A 15,008-nucleotide genomic window follows, 5' to 3' on the forward strand; every position below is an offset into this window, starting at 1 on the left:
TTGATTTTCCATTTAATTCTTCAGATTTGGAAAATTTTCTAATATTATTTTATTGAATACATTGTTCATTCCTTTGGTTGTTTCTCTAAGCCTTCCTCAATCCCAATAATTCTCAAATTTGGCCTTTTCATGATATCCCATAGTTCTTGGAAATTCTGTTCATGATTTCTTACCATCTTCTCTGTTTGTTCAACTTTTTTTTCAAGGTTAAATATTTTCTCTTCAATATCTGAGGTTCTGTCTTTCAGGTGTTCTATCCTATTGGTTATGCTTCCTATGGAGTTCTTAATTTGGTTTATTGTTTCCTTCATTTCAAGGATTTCTGTTTGTTTTTTTCAATATCTCTCTTTATTGAAATGATCTTTTGCTTCCTGTATTTGCTCTTTTAACTGTTGATTGGTTCGATCATTCAATGCATGCATTTGCTCTTTCATCTCAGCATTCAATGCCTGCATTTGCTCTTTCATCTCATCGTTTGCTTCCTTGATCATTTTAATTATGTACATTCTGAACTCCCTTTCTGTCATTTCTTCTGCCATGCTGTGGTTGGATTTTATTGATATAACATCTAGATTTTTTTAAGGCATTTTTTTCCTTGTTTTCTCATATTGTTCAGGAATCAGTGGATCATTAAGATATTGCAGATTTCCTCTAGTGGCTTATAATGTCCCTGAGGATTGCTAGTATATCCCCTCTTATCCTTCAGTATCCTGAAGTCTTGGAGGAAGTTGATAATGTTGTGCTCCACAAGGAAGCTGCCTCTCTAGGGGTGGTGACCCCCAAGAAGGGTATATTTCCTGATAGTGGGCAGAGGTGCCTCCACTTGTTGACCAATGGTCATCCAAAGGGGAACTAGGCTGAGGGCTGAGGCAAGGCCTGTTTTTTTGTGCCTGTGTCTCTGATTTTACCGTCCTTGTGGGAAAACCTCACCAGGCGGGGAAGACTCATCTGGTGGGGAGGTCTCGCTGGTCAGTTCACCTCCTAGAGGTTCCCCTCAATCTACAACTACCACCTGGGCTGGGATGCCTTCCTCTGCATTGTTCCCAGGGGCCTGGACCTACCTCCTGGCTCTGGGAGCCTCACCCTTTGCAGACGAGTTTCCTTAGGCTGCCTCTCCTCAGAGAATCTGCCCTCAGTCCTGGAAACTTTGCTCCACCCTAAGCATGTCTCTGTGCAGCTCTTCAACCAAGAAGCTGCCTAGGTCCTGGGACCCTGCTCTACACCTAATCTACTGCCTATGTGGCCCCTCCTCTGAGCTGCCACCTGGAGCCTCGTACAGTAGCTCCAAGTCCCAGAGACCCACCACACATCTCTTCCTCTGGACAGCCGCCCGGTGTTCCGACGCAGTCACTAGCAGTCCAAGCAACTCACTTCGCGTCTCCTCCTCCTGCCAACCGCCCATAACCAAGTGACTCTGAGTCCAAGTGATCCACCCTGTTACTCCTCCTCCTCGGGGTAGCCCCCCAGGTGTTCAGGAGTGGTTGCTCGGAGACCAAGTGACCCACTGCGCTCCTCCTCCAGGCAGGCCACTGGTGTTCAGGAGCAGTCGCTTTGAGTCCAAACATCTAAGCACTCGCCTCCTCCTCTGGCAACTACCAGATGAAGTCACTCCTAGACCAAGTGACCCGCAGCTCTCCTCCTCTTCCTCCAGGCAGCCCCCCGGTGTTCAGAAGCAGTCATTCTGAGTCCAAACAGCTCACCACACAGCTCTCCTCTGGCAACCACCTGTAACTCTGATGCAGTCATTCCTAGACCAAGCAACCTGCCACCTTCCTCCTCTTCCTCCGGGCAGCACCCCGGTGTTCAGAAGCAGTCACTCTGAGTCCAAACAGCTCACCTCACAGCTCCTCCTCAGGCAGCCACCTGGAGCCCCAGTGGTTGCTCCGAGTCCAAGCACTGTGCTAAGCAGCCACCTCTATGATGAACCCAGTTGTCCGTGATTACTGCTCCAGTGGGGGGAGGGGTGTCTCACTGGGCAACTCTACTTCACAAAGTTCCCTGTGTTCCAGGACTACCACCCCATCCAGGACGCCTCACCAATGGGAGAGACTCATCCGGCGGCTTTGACTTTGTCCCAAGTCTCTCAATATCTCCTCTTTTGACTCCTGCATTCCTGGAGCAACATGAAATGCAGCCACCCTCTAGTTCGCCATCTTGAAAATACCCCCAACCTAATTCTTAATGGAGAAAAACTGAAAGCATTCCCTTTAAAAACAGGAACAAGACAGAGATGACCTCTTTCAACATTTCTATTCAACATTGTCCACAAAACTCTAGCCAGAGGAATTAGACAGACTAAAGAAATTAAAGGGATACTAATAGGAAAAGAGGAACTTAAGCTGTCACTATTTGCTGATGATATAATTCTATATTTAGAGGATCCAAAAAACTCCTCCAGTAAACCTCTAGATCTCATCAATGAATTCAGCAAAAGAGCAGGCTATAAAATAGACATGTGTAAATCAAAAGCATTTTTATATGCAAGCTATGAAACATCTGAAAAGGAAATGAGGAAATCAACTCCATTTGCAAAAGCCTCAAAAAAAAAAATACTTGGGAATTGATCTAACCAAAGAGGTAAAAGATCTCTAGAATGAAAACTTCAAAATATTGAAGAAAGAAATTGAGGAAGACCTGAGATGATGGAAAGATCTCCCATGTTCTTGATACGCAGAATTAATATTGTCAAAATGGCCATAGTACCAAAAGTGCTATACATATTCAATGCAATTCCAATTAAAATCCCAATGACATAGATATAGAAATATAGCAAGAAATCATGAAATTCATCTAGAAGAATAAGAAACCCAGAATAGAAAAAGCAATCCTTAGCAGGAAGAATAAAACAGGGGGTATCACTATACTGGAAATTCAACTATTCTACAAAGCAATAGTAACACAAATAGCATGGTATTTGCACCAAAATAGAGAGGTACAGAATGGTACAGAATAGAGGACACAGGCACAAACCCAAATAAATAAAATCTTCTCATACTAGACAAAGGTGTCATAAATATGCAATGGAGAAAACATAGCCTGTTCAACAAATCGTGCTGGGAAAACTGGAAGTCCATATGCAACAGAATGAAACTAAACCCCTATCTCTCACCCTGCACAAAAATCAACTCACAATGGATCAAGGACCTTGAAACAGACTAGAAACCCTGCATCTTATAGAAGAAAAAGTAGGTCCAAATCTTCAACTTCTTGGCTTAGGATCAGACTTCCTTAACAGGACTCCCATAGCACAAGAAATAAAAGCAAGAATCAACAACTGGGATAGATTCAAAATAAAAAGCTTTCTCTCAGCAAAGGAAACTATCAGTAATGTGAAGAGAAAGCCTACAGAGTGGTAGAATATCTTTGCCACTCATACTTCTGATATAGTGCTAATTTTCAGAATCTATAAAGAACTCAAAAACTCTACAAGAAGAATACAAATAACACAATCAACAAATGGGTTAAGGATATGAACAGACACTTCACAGAAGAAGATCTACAAGCAATCAACAAACACATGAAAAATATGTTCACCATCTTTAGTAATATGAGGAATTCAAATCAAAAGTACCTTAAGATTCTATCTCACCCCTATTAGAATGGCAATTATCAAGAATACAAGCAACAATAGGTGTTGGCGAGGATGTGGGGTAATAGATACACTCATACATACTCATACATTGGTGGGACTGGAAATTAGTGCAGTCACTCTGGAAAGCAGTGTGGAGATTCCTTAGAAAACTTGGAATGGACCCACCATTTGACCCAGCTATCCCACTCCTTGCCCTATACCCAAAGGACTTAAAATCAGCATACTACTGAGATACAGCCACCTCAATGTTCATAGCTGCTCAGTTCACAATAGCCAGATTGTGGAACCAACCTAGATGTCCTTCAATTGATGAATGAATGATTAATACACACAAAGGAATATTACTCAGCAATAAAGAATAATATAATTATGGCAATTGCAGGCAAATAGTTGAAATTGGAGAATATCATGCTAAGTGAGATAAGCCAATCTCAAGAAACCAAAGGACAAATGATATCGCTGATAAGCGGATGATGACACATAAAGGGGGATGGGAGGGGGACAAGAATGGAGGAGGGAGGAACTGTATAGAGGTAAAGGAGGGGTGGGAGGTGTGGGGGGGGGAGGATAAAATAACAGAATGAATAAAACACCCTTACCCTATGTAAATGTATGATACGTAAATGGTATGCCATTACTCCATGTACAAACAGAAACAACATGTATCCCATTTGTTTACAATAAAAATTAAATAAAGGCTAATGAATTCACCATATGACACAGCTATCCCACTCCTTGATATTTCTCCAAAAGAACTGAATTCAGCAAACTATAATGACACATGCATACCAATGTTTGGAGCAGCACAAACCACAATAACGAAGTTATGAGAACAGTTGGTGCCCTCAGAGAAAAGGATAAAGAAAATGTTGCATATATACCCAAGGAAGTTTTACTCAGCCATGAAGAACAATAAAATTTTGTCATGCACTGCCGAATGGATGGAACTTAAGAACATCCTGCTAAGTGAAATATGCCAGACTGTGAGAAAGTCAAAGGTGAATGTTTTGCTCACATGCAGAAATTAGAGGGAAATGACAAATATCAAAACATGGATCTCATGAAAATAAAAGGTAGAACCATAGAGTAGAAAAAAATGAAAAGTTAGGGAAGAGGAATAGGAAATGGGGAGGAACCATGGAATGCAACTGATCAAACCATGCTATGTGCTTGTATAAACATTTCATGATGTATTCCACTTTTATGTATAACTTTAATGCATGAATTTAAAAATAAATTAATAAACAGAAGATCACTAAAATAGAGAAAGGGTATGGGGAAGGATGAGGAGAAGGAAGGGGGTAGGAGTAGGCATTGAAATGGAGCAAATTACACAATATTTATTTACTGATAAACAAGAATGAATCTCAATTATGTTTAACTATAACTCACTAATAAAGAATAAAAATAAAGTGAGAGAGCTATTCAACTCAAGGTGCCTAGACTATAACCAAAAACAACTGCAAGGAAGTGAAAGGATGCATATTAAAATAAAGATAGACAATTATGTATCAGTAGATACACACACAACACTCTTCCTCTTTGAGATTAGAGATGACATAGAAATGCAGAGAGGGAAACAGATATTTAAATGAAATCATTAACTAATTATAGAATTAATTACTCCTTTGACTTCAAGGAAAAGAGTAGCATAAACACAATGTTCTGATATTTTTTGTTAGGTTGAAATTATAGAGAAAGTTTTTTGGGGGGAATGCAGATTTATCCAGGTGTTGTGGCACACACCTGTAATCCCAGTGGCTTGGGAGGCTGAGTCAGGAGAATCACAAGTTCAAAGTCAGCCTTAGCAATGGCAAGGCACTAAGAAACTCAGTGAGGCCCTGTCTCTAAATTAAAACAAAATAAGGCTGGTGATGCAACTCACTTTTACCATGAACAAAGAGAAAGAGAAAATACAGAATTATTTATGTTTCCTCCACATTAGAATTAAGCATTGATTTTTTAGACCAGTGTTCCAAATTTCAAACCAGAGGAATTGCGATAAAAGAGCAATGATCCAGGTCAGATCCTCTCTGTGTACTCACCTGATATATCACATTTAAACAGAACTGGTGTGCCCTTGCAGAGGAAGGGGACTGAGCCACAGTGGGAACACCTTCTTCCTCTGTCTACACATTTCACAAAGGGGAGTGGGAGTTTTCTAAATGCACTCACTAAGCAGAGGCATAGTCATTTAAGTCAGAGCTAGGTCTATATTCAGAAAATGGGGTACCTTCTCAAGATCACTAATGAAATGACTACAAGAAATAGAAATAGAGTAATTGATTTCAAACACTAAGAAGGTCAAGTTGAACCCATCAGTATTTTAGTCAAAGATAAGCAGTCCTTCAGTCAAATGTAATTAAATCACAGCTGTAATTCCAAGTCTTAATAACCATAGCCAAAATGTCAAGTGGACCACAAAAAAATTCTTAAAGTGTTTTTAAAAATATTTCATAAATCATTCTGTAAGTTAAATAAATCTTTTCAGGTTCATTCCCAAATGTCTTTGTGTCAGTGTACACACAAAGGTATATGTGGAAATGTCTTGAGAATAATTCATGGTTATTTATTGAGATAAGACATATGTATGCTTTAGAAAATATATAGTTTCAGTCTGAAAATTATAATTGTATAAAGAGTCTGAAAATTTACTTTCTTCATCTGTAAGGTAATCGATTACCTTATGTCATGTTTTATAATTGCACTTATTTCTAATCATCATAAATAGAAAATTTATTAAACAGCTTACTCTCCCATTGTTTTTAATTAAAGTGAATAATAAAAAATCTTTAGGAAAAGTTAATTTAAGTCAGTTCTCTTATGTAAACAACTGATCCACATTTGTCTCACTCTTAGGTAAGATTTAAAAGCAGCTCACCTGTAATGCATGTAACACAATGCAGATAAAACAGGGACTACAGATGTTATTGCAAAATGACATTTTGTTTTGTTTCATATGATGCCTTCTTTTCTCATATCTTTGTTGCAATTGTTAGAAGCTAATTATAAACCTTGAAAATTCCCAATCATCCAAATAGACATGTAGACACTGATTTATATTAAAATAGAAATCATGCATTTTAGGTATTAATCATATAAATATATAACATGATTGCTGGTCTATTAGTGTTTTGAATTGTATAGATTGATACCCTCCTGTTACAACTCAGGAGTAATTTTAAAGGTAATGAAATTGAAAACACCACTCTCACCAATGCAAAGATACTTTTATTACTGCTGTCAAGGCAGAGTCTTGTCTCTAAATGCATATAACATAAAAATTTAAAACTTGAAATTCAATGAAAATGGAGTAATTAGCACCACATAAACAACCTTCTAAATTCCTGTTTTGGCAGTGCTCAATTATTATGAGAAAACAGCACTCAGGATAGAACAAACTTCCCAAATGGAACAATTCCACTCTGATTTGTGCAATAAAGCTCTTGCCTGATCTGCACCAACAGATAAATTCAGTTAATTTTAAAGAGCTCATACAAAAAGACCCAGGTTGAAATGAAAATGTGTAGAAGAAAACAATCCTCATAAAATAAAACAAGGCTGGCTTGCTATAGGAAGAGAATGAAAGAGACTTCGCTTATACAAAATGAGATGTGTTGGAGTCAAAAAATGGCCATTTACTATTACATGAATTGTGGACATTTTCCACACTGGATGCTGAGGTAAAAGGTCATTTACAGGTACATGAGTTGTGGGCATTTTCCACACTGAATGCTGAGGTACAGGGTGTTAACGTTGTTCTGAATGGTTTTAGTCTAACTGACATCTACTCAGACATCACTCCTGTCCACTGTATTCTCCAGTCACTTAACCCTACACTGTTCATGTCCTTCAAGGCACTTACTATATTATCCATTTCCTCCACTGCTCTAGAAGGGCACAATTCAGTGTTAATTTGTTCACCACAATAACCCTGGCATATAACCTAGAGCCTACCACATAGTAGGTATGTGTTATGGAAATATTTCACAGGAAAACGCCTAGATACCAACAGTCCCCAAAAGATGAGGTGTAACATTTTAAGGGTGGATTCTGGAACTTTCGCCTCATCAAAGTAACACCCTTACCCATTGACTGTGTAGTATTAGTCAACTCAACCTTGTGAAAAATATTCACAGATTTTTAACAGAATCCCAAAATTTAATCTTCTCCAAAAAAGAAAAGATGGGGCTCTGCTTCCAAAGTATATCTGTATCTGTGAGAGAGGGCAGGCCTATAGGTAGTGGGGATTTTTGTATCATTTTTTGTGATAGAAAAAGATACACTCATTCACTGACAAAGTTTAGTCACCGTGTACTTATTGCAGGAACAAAAATCTCAAGTGATGCTTGATTTTATATCTTTGTGATTGGGCTAAAGGATGCCCAGGTAGCTGACAAAGCATTTTTATTTCTGTTTGAGTCAGTGAGGGAATTTCTGGAAGAAAGTAGTCTGAAATGGTAGATGGAGTAAGGAGATTAACCCCTCAATGCAGGTGGACATCATCTCTTGAGGGCCTGAATAAAATAAAAACATGAAGGAAGGACATTTTTGCTTCCTGTTTGAGCTGGAACATAGATTCTGCCCTCAGATTGGCATTTCTTGTTCTCAGGCCTTTAGACTCCTACCATGATTTAGGCCAGTGTCTGCCCTGATCCCCTTCTTGGGCTTCAGGTTAGACTGAATTACACCTCCAGGTTTTTCTAGTTCTCAGAGTGCAGATTACAATAGTTCTTGCTTGGTCTCCATTACCATCTGAGCCTTGAAAAATTAACAATAGAGAAATACAACAAATAGAATATATATATATAATAGAGAGAATGTAGTAGATAGAAAAATTAATAGATAGATAAAAACTATCTAAGATCATCTGACTAGTAAATACAACTGAAAAACAAGAAGTCAACTTAATTCACAGCAATATCTTACCTCAGAAGAATAAACCATGCACAAGGGTCTTGGGTCTAAAACTCAACAATGGAGAACTTAAAAGCATTTAAAATATAAGCATAGACTTGGAATATGAGGTTAATATTAGGATGTCATGAAGAGGAAAACTTAAGCTATATTCATTGATGATAATTAGAGAGTGTTTCCTACAGCGGAACTGGCATGGAGAAAGAAGACACCACCAAACTTTGGTTGACGAGATTTATTGTGTCCTCCCTGTTTTTCTGTCTCCTTCTCCCTCTCTCTCCCTCTTTCCTCCTCCAGGCCTCTAGATTATCAGCCAATTATAGCAAAGGTTTCTCTTACACAGGAGAGCATGCAGAGGAATGTCAGCATAGCACTATATGAATCACAAGCTGTCCACACGTGGCATGATATTTGATAGCCAATCCTAGAGCCTGGCGTTAACACGTCATAGTTCTCCAAGGAACTAGTAAGCAAACAACCTTTTTGGGTACTTCCTTATTTTGGTAGCCAGTGCCCTTTGGCTCACTGCCAGGGGCCATCTTGTCCAAGACAGCTCTCAACAGTCTCTCCCTTTTTACTATAAAAAGAAAAGGACAGTGACTGTGTCTGTCTTAGGTGCCAGAGTCAGACTTTATCCTTACACGTCATTGGGAGTAAAAGAGTTGTTGGCATGCTTTGATCCCTGTCTTAGGTTGGTATAAAGTCCACCCTATGATTACCCATCTTTGACTACCAGTCCTGTAATTGGGAGAGCCAAATCTGCAGATCAGAGCCTTGGTTCATGGACATAAGGGCTTGCCATACCACCTAAGGCTTGCTGTCTTTAATGACTCCTTAGAGACAATAGATATCTGAGCAGCAGTAATAACAGCAAGAACAACAATCCCATCATAGCAAAACTTCCCATCGATTGTTTACCAAATCATAATGCTGACTGTAAGAAACTAATGGCTTCTGGCATACCTGGGACCTTGACCTGAGTACTATTTACCACAAATATAGAATTTCTTAATAGAGTAGTCAAATTAGTAAACTCTTTAGTCCATGTCCCATTAAGCATGCTTCCAAGTTGTTTGGACAGATTTGCAGCAGCAGTAATCTTAGAATAGGGTATAGGGGTAACACATAGTGCTTGGGTGTGCACCAGACAGCCTGTCTGTGCCGTAACAGTCAACATGTCCACTTGTTCTTGTTGTAAATCCACTCTTCGGTTTAAAATCAGGATTCCTATGGTGAGATGTGTATTGATGTTTTCCTGTGCTGTCAATGCTTCTGCAGTGGCTTGTGACAGATTGTTGAGCATGTGAGCAGTAGGAATAGCAGTTCCTAGGGCAAGTCCGGCAGCAGTGGCAGCAGCCACAGCAGCCATCACAGCAACAGTGATGGCTATAATAGCTGAGATACCAAAATCTCTTTTTGCCCTCATGGGTAGAAAATTCCACTCACTATAACTTAAGGTCACTGGAACTGGAATAAATTTAGGAATCCTGGCAATCACAGTCAGAGGAAATAATGAAGCATCCCAACAACTAGATACATAACACTCTTGGTTAGCACAGATAAGGAACTCAGTATCATTATCATTGTTATTAGTAATGTTAATATTAAACTTAGAACTGTTAGAATGAACACAGAGATGTGACACATATGGAAGTAGGGGGGAAAGATTGATTAAAGGAAGTGAAATTAGCCTCGCACCCTGTATGGCTATTAGCAGGTGTATTACTTCCCTTTATATAGGCTTGCTTATAACTGCACCTTTATTGAATGAGAGACAGATTGACTCCCTGTATCAAGGCAGTTTCTGAGGTGGCTAACCAGAGGAAGCAAAGACTACCTCTTAACTTGAAGTTTAGACTAGTAATAAGTGACTTTACAGTGGAATCAGCTGGTAGGTAAGGGATACCTAGAAGTTCTATACTAGGAAATAATTGAGGGAAAACTTGTGTGCCATGAGTGATATATCCCCAAAAGTTTTAGGAAGAGCTAAAAACAACAGGCTTACCACCATCACCATCTTTTTGTGTTTCAGTGCCATTTTCTTTCTTATGGATAATTCTTACCAAGTGCTCCGGGACCCAGATAGGTTGCTGTTGGTCCTGAGGAAAAACACAAACAGATCCTCTCCCCCAAATTAATACTGTGTCAGACCCTTTCCAGGACCCAGTCAATATGTCTTTCCACATTGCATGTGGATTGTCACCAGACTTTCCACTGAAATGTCTATCAGCCGCAGTATAGCCCATAGCATCCAAATTTAAGAAATTGAGGGTGAATAAAGCAAGGCTAAGTCTGTTCTTGTGGGGAGCTAATTCCCCTTTCCCCCTTTTTGTTTAGTTAAGCAGACTTTTAATGTTTGATTAGCCCTTTCCACGATAGCTTGTCCTTGTGGATTGTAGGGCAATCCTGTAGAATGATAGATATTAAACTTTGAGCAAAACTTTTGAAATGAAGAAAAAGTATATGCAGGCCCATTATCTGTTTTAAATGATTTTGGCCTTCCTATAATAGCAAAGGCTTTCTTTTATCTTTTCCCCTGTATGGGCGGTAGCAAATATATATCCTGAGTACGTATCTACAGTTACATGTACAAATCTTAAAGTACCAAATTCAGGGATATGGATGACATCCATCTGCCATAGATGATTTGGAAGGAGTCCTCTATGATTGACTCCAAAATGAGGAACAGATAAATGAGGCACACAGGCAGGACACTGTTTTACTATATTTCTGGCTTGTTCTTTTGTAATGCTATATTTTATTTTGAGAGTAGCAGCATTGACATGAAAATCTTTATGGAAATTAATTGCTTCTTCTACAATATTAAACACATGAGGATCTCGAGTAGCTGAGTCTGCAGTAGAATTTCCTTGAGCTAAAGGCCCAGGTAAGCCTGAATGTGCTCTGATATGGCCTATATATAATGGTTCTTTGCGAGCCCACAGAAGAGTTTGTACTTGATAAAAGCATAGTTGTAAGGTAGATTGAGGACTAATGTGTCCAGCTGTCTCAAACCATGGCACAAGTTGGGCAATATAGAAACTGTCAGTGTAAATATTTAAAGGTTCTTCAGGAAGTGTTTTTAAGGCAGTTATTACTGCTTCTAGTTCAATTTTTTGAGCAGACTTAAGAGAAGTATTAATAGTCTGTACTTTTTCAGAAACTACTGTAGTTGTACCAGAGGAGGAGCCATCTGTAAAGATTGTTTTTGCTGCTGGGATAGGTTGAGTCTTAGCAACCTGCGAGAAAATAACAGGATGTCTTTTGAAGAAGCTGACAATAGGTGAACTTGGCAAATGATTATCAAATACGGTCATGGTGGAACAATAGACAATTGCCCAATCTTCATTACTGTTAACTAGTATTTCAAACTGTTTTGCCATGTACGGGACAATAACTGTCTTAAGTTCTAATGCAACTAGATTTGCCACCATCACAGGATACAGGGAAACAACATTTTGGGGGGACACTGGCAAATGGATCCATATCAGGAGTCCAGTTTGCCACAATAGACCTGTAGGAGTATATTTAGAATCTAACACTATGAGACTAAAAGGCAAGGATAGATCAACTCTATCACAATGAGCATTTTCTAAAGCTTGTTCTGGTAACCTCAAGGTTTTTCTACCTTCAGGAGTTAAATTTTGGGGGGATGTAGGGTCTGAATCTCCTTGGAGAATATCAAACAGAGGTTTAAGTTGACCAGTGGTGATTCCCTAATTTGGCCTTATCCAATTAATATCACCTAATAATTTTTGGAAATCATTTAGAGTCTTAAGCTTTTCCATGGCTAATTGAATTTTTTGTGGTGTAACACAGGTATCTAATATTTGATGTCCTTGAAAGGTAATAGGGCTGCGGGTTTGCACTTTTTTGGGGACCACATGTAATCCCCATTTTTGTAGGGTTTTAATAATATTGTCAAATACCCTTAATAAAGTCTCCTGTTCTCTATGAGCCAAAAGAATATCATCCATATAATGGAGACAATAAAGTTCTTTATAATTCTGTCTAATCTGTGATATAGCCTGGCCAACATATATTTGACACATAGTGGGACTATTTGCCATTCCCTGGGGAAGGACCACCCATTGGTATCTAGTATTAGGCCCTTAATTATTTAAAGAAGGAACGGAAAAGGCAAATCGAGATCTATCCTCGGGATGCACAGGAATGGAAAAGAAACAATCTTTTATGTCTATACAGATGATACAATAATGTTTTGGAACAGCAGCTAATGAGGGGAGACCCAGTTGCACTGGGCATACTGGAATTTATGGCTCTCAGATCTTGTAAGAGTCGCCATTTCCCAGACTTCTTTTTTTATGACAAAAATGGGTGTATTTTAAGGGGAAGTAGAAGGAATGATATGGTTTTTCTTTCATTGTTGACTTTTTCCTGGGCCACCTCTATTTTTTCTTTAGAAAGGGGCCACTGGTGGACCCAGATAGGATTATTGGATTTCCATGTTATCTTTAGTGGTTCAGTGGCCCCTCTGGAAAACCCATTTCCTTAGTCCCTGTTTGTCCTTCAGCTTGAATGGGGCAGATTAATTTGCTCCTTGTTGTTCCCCAGTCTTAGGTGTTCCCCTGGGCTTTAGTCCTATGGGTCCTTCAGGGCAGTCTTTTCTGAAGTACCCTTCTTACCCACACTTTAAGCATGTTTTTCCTTTAGCTCCTGATGGCCCCTGATTTGGCCCATGAAGAGCAGCAGCTATTATTTGTCCTGTAATGACTGCCTCACTGATATCCCTGCAGACCTTTATATAGGTACCTAAATCTTTATTTTTCCATGATCTTATACCTTCTTTACACCCTCTATTTGCTTGCTCATAAGTTAATTATTTTATTAAGGGCATTGCTTGTTCTGAATCCCCAAGTACTCTAGCAGCAGTTTGGACTAATCTATCAACAAAACCTGCAAATGGTCCATTTCTTCCCTGAATCACCTTGGACAACTGTCCCTTTAAATCTGTCCCTTGAATTAATTTTCAAGCTTTTGTGGCAGCAGCAGTAATTTGTGCATACACACCAGGATTGTAAATATACTGCTATTGAATACCTTCATAGTTTCCTTCTCCTGTTAGCATGTCTACATTTCTTTGGGGAAAGCCTGCGGCAGTGTTACAGCGTGCTATTTCTAATGAGGCTTCCTGCCACGCAGTTTTGCACACTAAGTACTGCCCCCCTGATAACACAGCTTTACATAGCCTTTTCCAATCTTCTGGCACTAAATTTAGTCCTGATACTGATTCCAACATACAATTGTAAATGGAGCTTGAGCACTGTACATAGCCACTGCTTCCTTAAAATTTTTTACTGTTTTGAAATCCAGAGGTTGGTTGAATCTTTGTCTATTTTGGTTCTCTAGCACAGGGAAGAATTGTGGGACTGCTGAGGTTTCCTTAATGGGGGGTTTCTTCTCCCTGTGGTGAAAAACCCATTTGATTTATAGCATGAGCTAACTCCTCCCGAGGGTACTTTGGGGGATATAGGGAGCAGGCTGCTGCCTCTAGGAAGGGATTGGTGTTCCTTCCTGACATAACTGGTGGGGGCGACCGTGTCCCTGATTTCTTTCTAATTCCTCCCCGGTAAGCCCCTCCTCCTCTTCTTTCTCTTTATGAGAAGTTACACTTAGTTGTTCCTTTATCTCTTCCAGACACATATTTCCTTCTTCTACTAAAGTTTTTATTCTGCCTTTCTCAGATGTTATACATCCCTTAATGAGCAGCCACATGGGAAAAGTACCTCTAGGTAATGGAGATTGTTTTTCTGCTTTGATAAGATCCTCTTTATGATGTTCCCATTGTGGAATATTTAGGACTTCCTCTTCCAAAAACCAAGGACTAACCTTTGCCAGTGTGGTTACATATGCAGCTACAGTAGATTGTTTTATGTCATTTCCATTAGCCTTAAGTACATCTTGTATGATTCCTACCATTTGATTTTTTGACACTTGTGACCCCATTCTGGAGTTATGAGACCTCCCTTTACTGGGGTTATGTGACCTGCCTTTACTGGAGTTATGTGACTCCCTTTTCCAGGGTTATGTGGCCTCCTTTAATGGGGTTATGCAGACTCCCTTTACTGGGGTTATCCTACAGTTTTCCAATAGCTTACCTTAAGTTACTTAGTTTTCCTGTAGCTTACCTTAAGTTACTTAGTTTTCCTATAGTTTACCTTAAGTTACTTAGTTTTCCTATAGCTTACCCTAAGTTACTTACCTGGGAGGATACAGAAGGAGAAAGAAGTTCCCTGTACAGGCCACCACTAGTTCAGTCCAGTGGAACTGTGCAGAGAAAGGAGACATCACTAGTCTTTAGTTTGACAAGATTTATTGTGTCCTCCCTGTTTCTCTGTCTCCTTTGTTCTCCCTCTATCTTCCTTCTCCCTCTCTCTCCCTCTCTCCTCCCACTCTCCTCCTAGCTAATCAGTCAATTTTAGCAAAGCTTTCTCTCATGCAGGAGAGCATGCAGAGGAATGCCAGCATAACACTATAT

This window comes from Sciurus carolinensis, unplaced genomic scaffold (assembly GCF_902686445.1).
Source record: "Sciurus carolinensis unplaced genomic scaffold, mSciCar1.2, whole genome shotgun sequence".
Taxonomy (NCBI): Eukaryota; Metazoa; Chordata; class Mammalia; order Rodentia; family Sciuridae; genus Sciurus; species Sciurus carolinensis.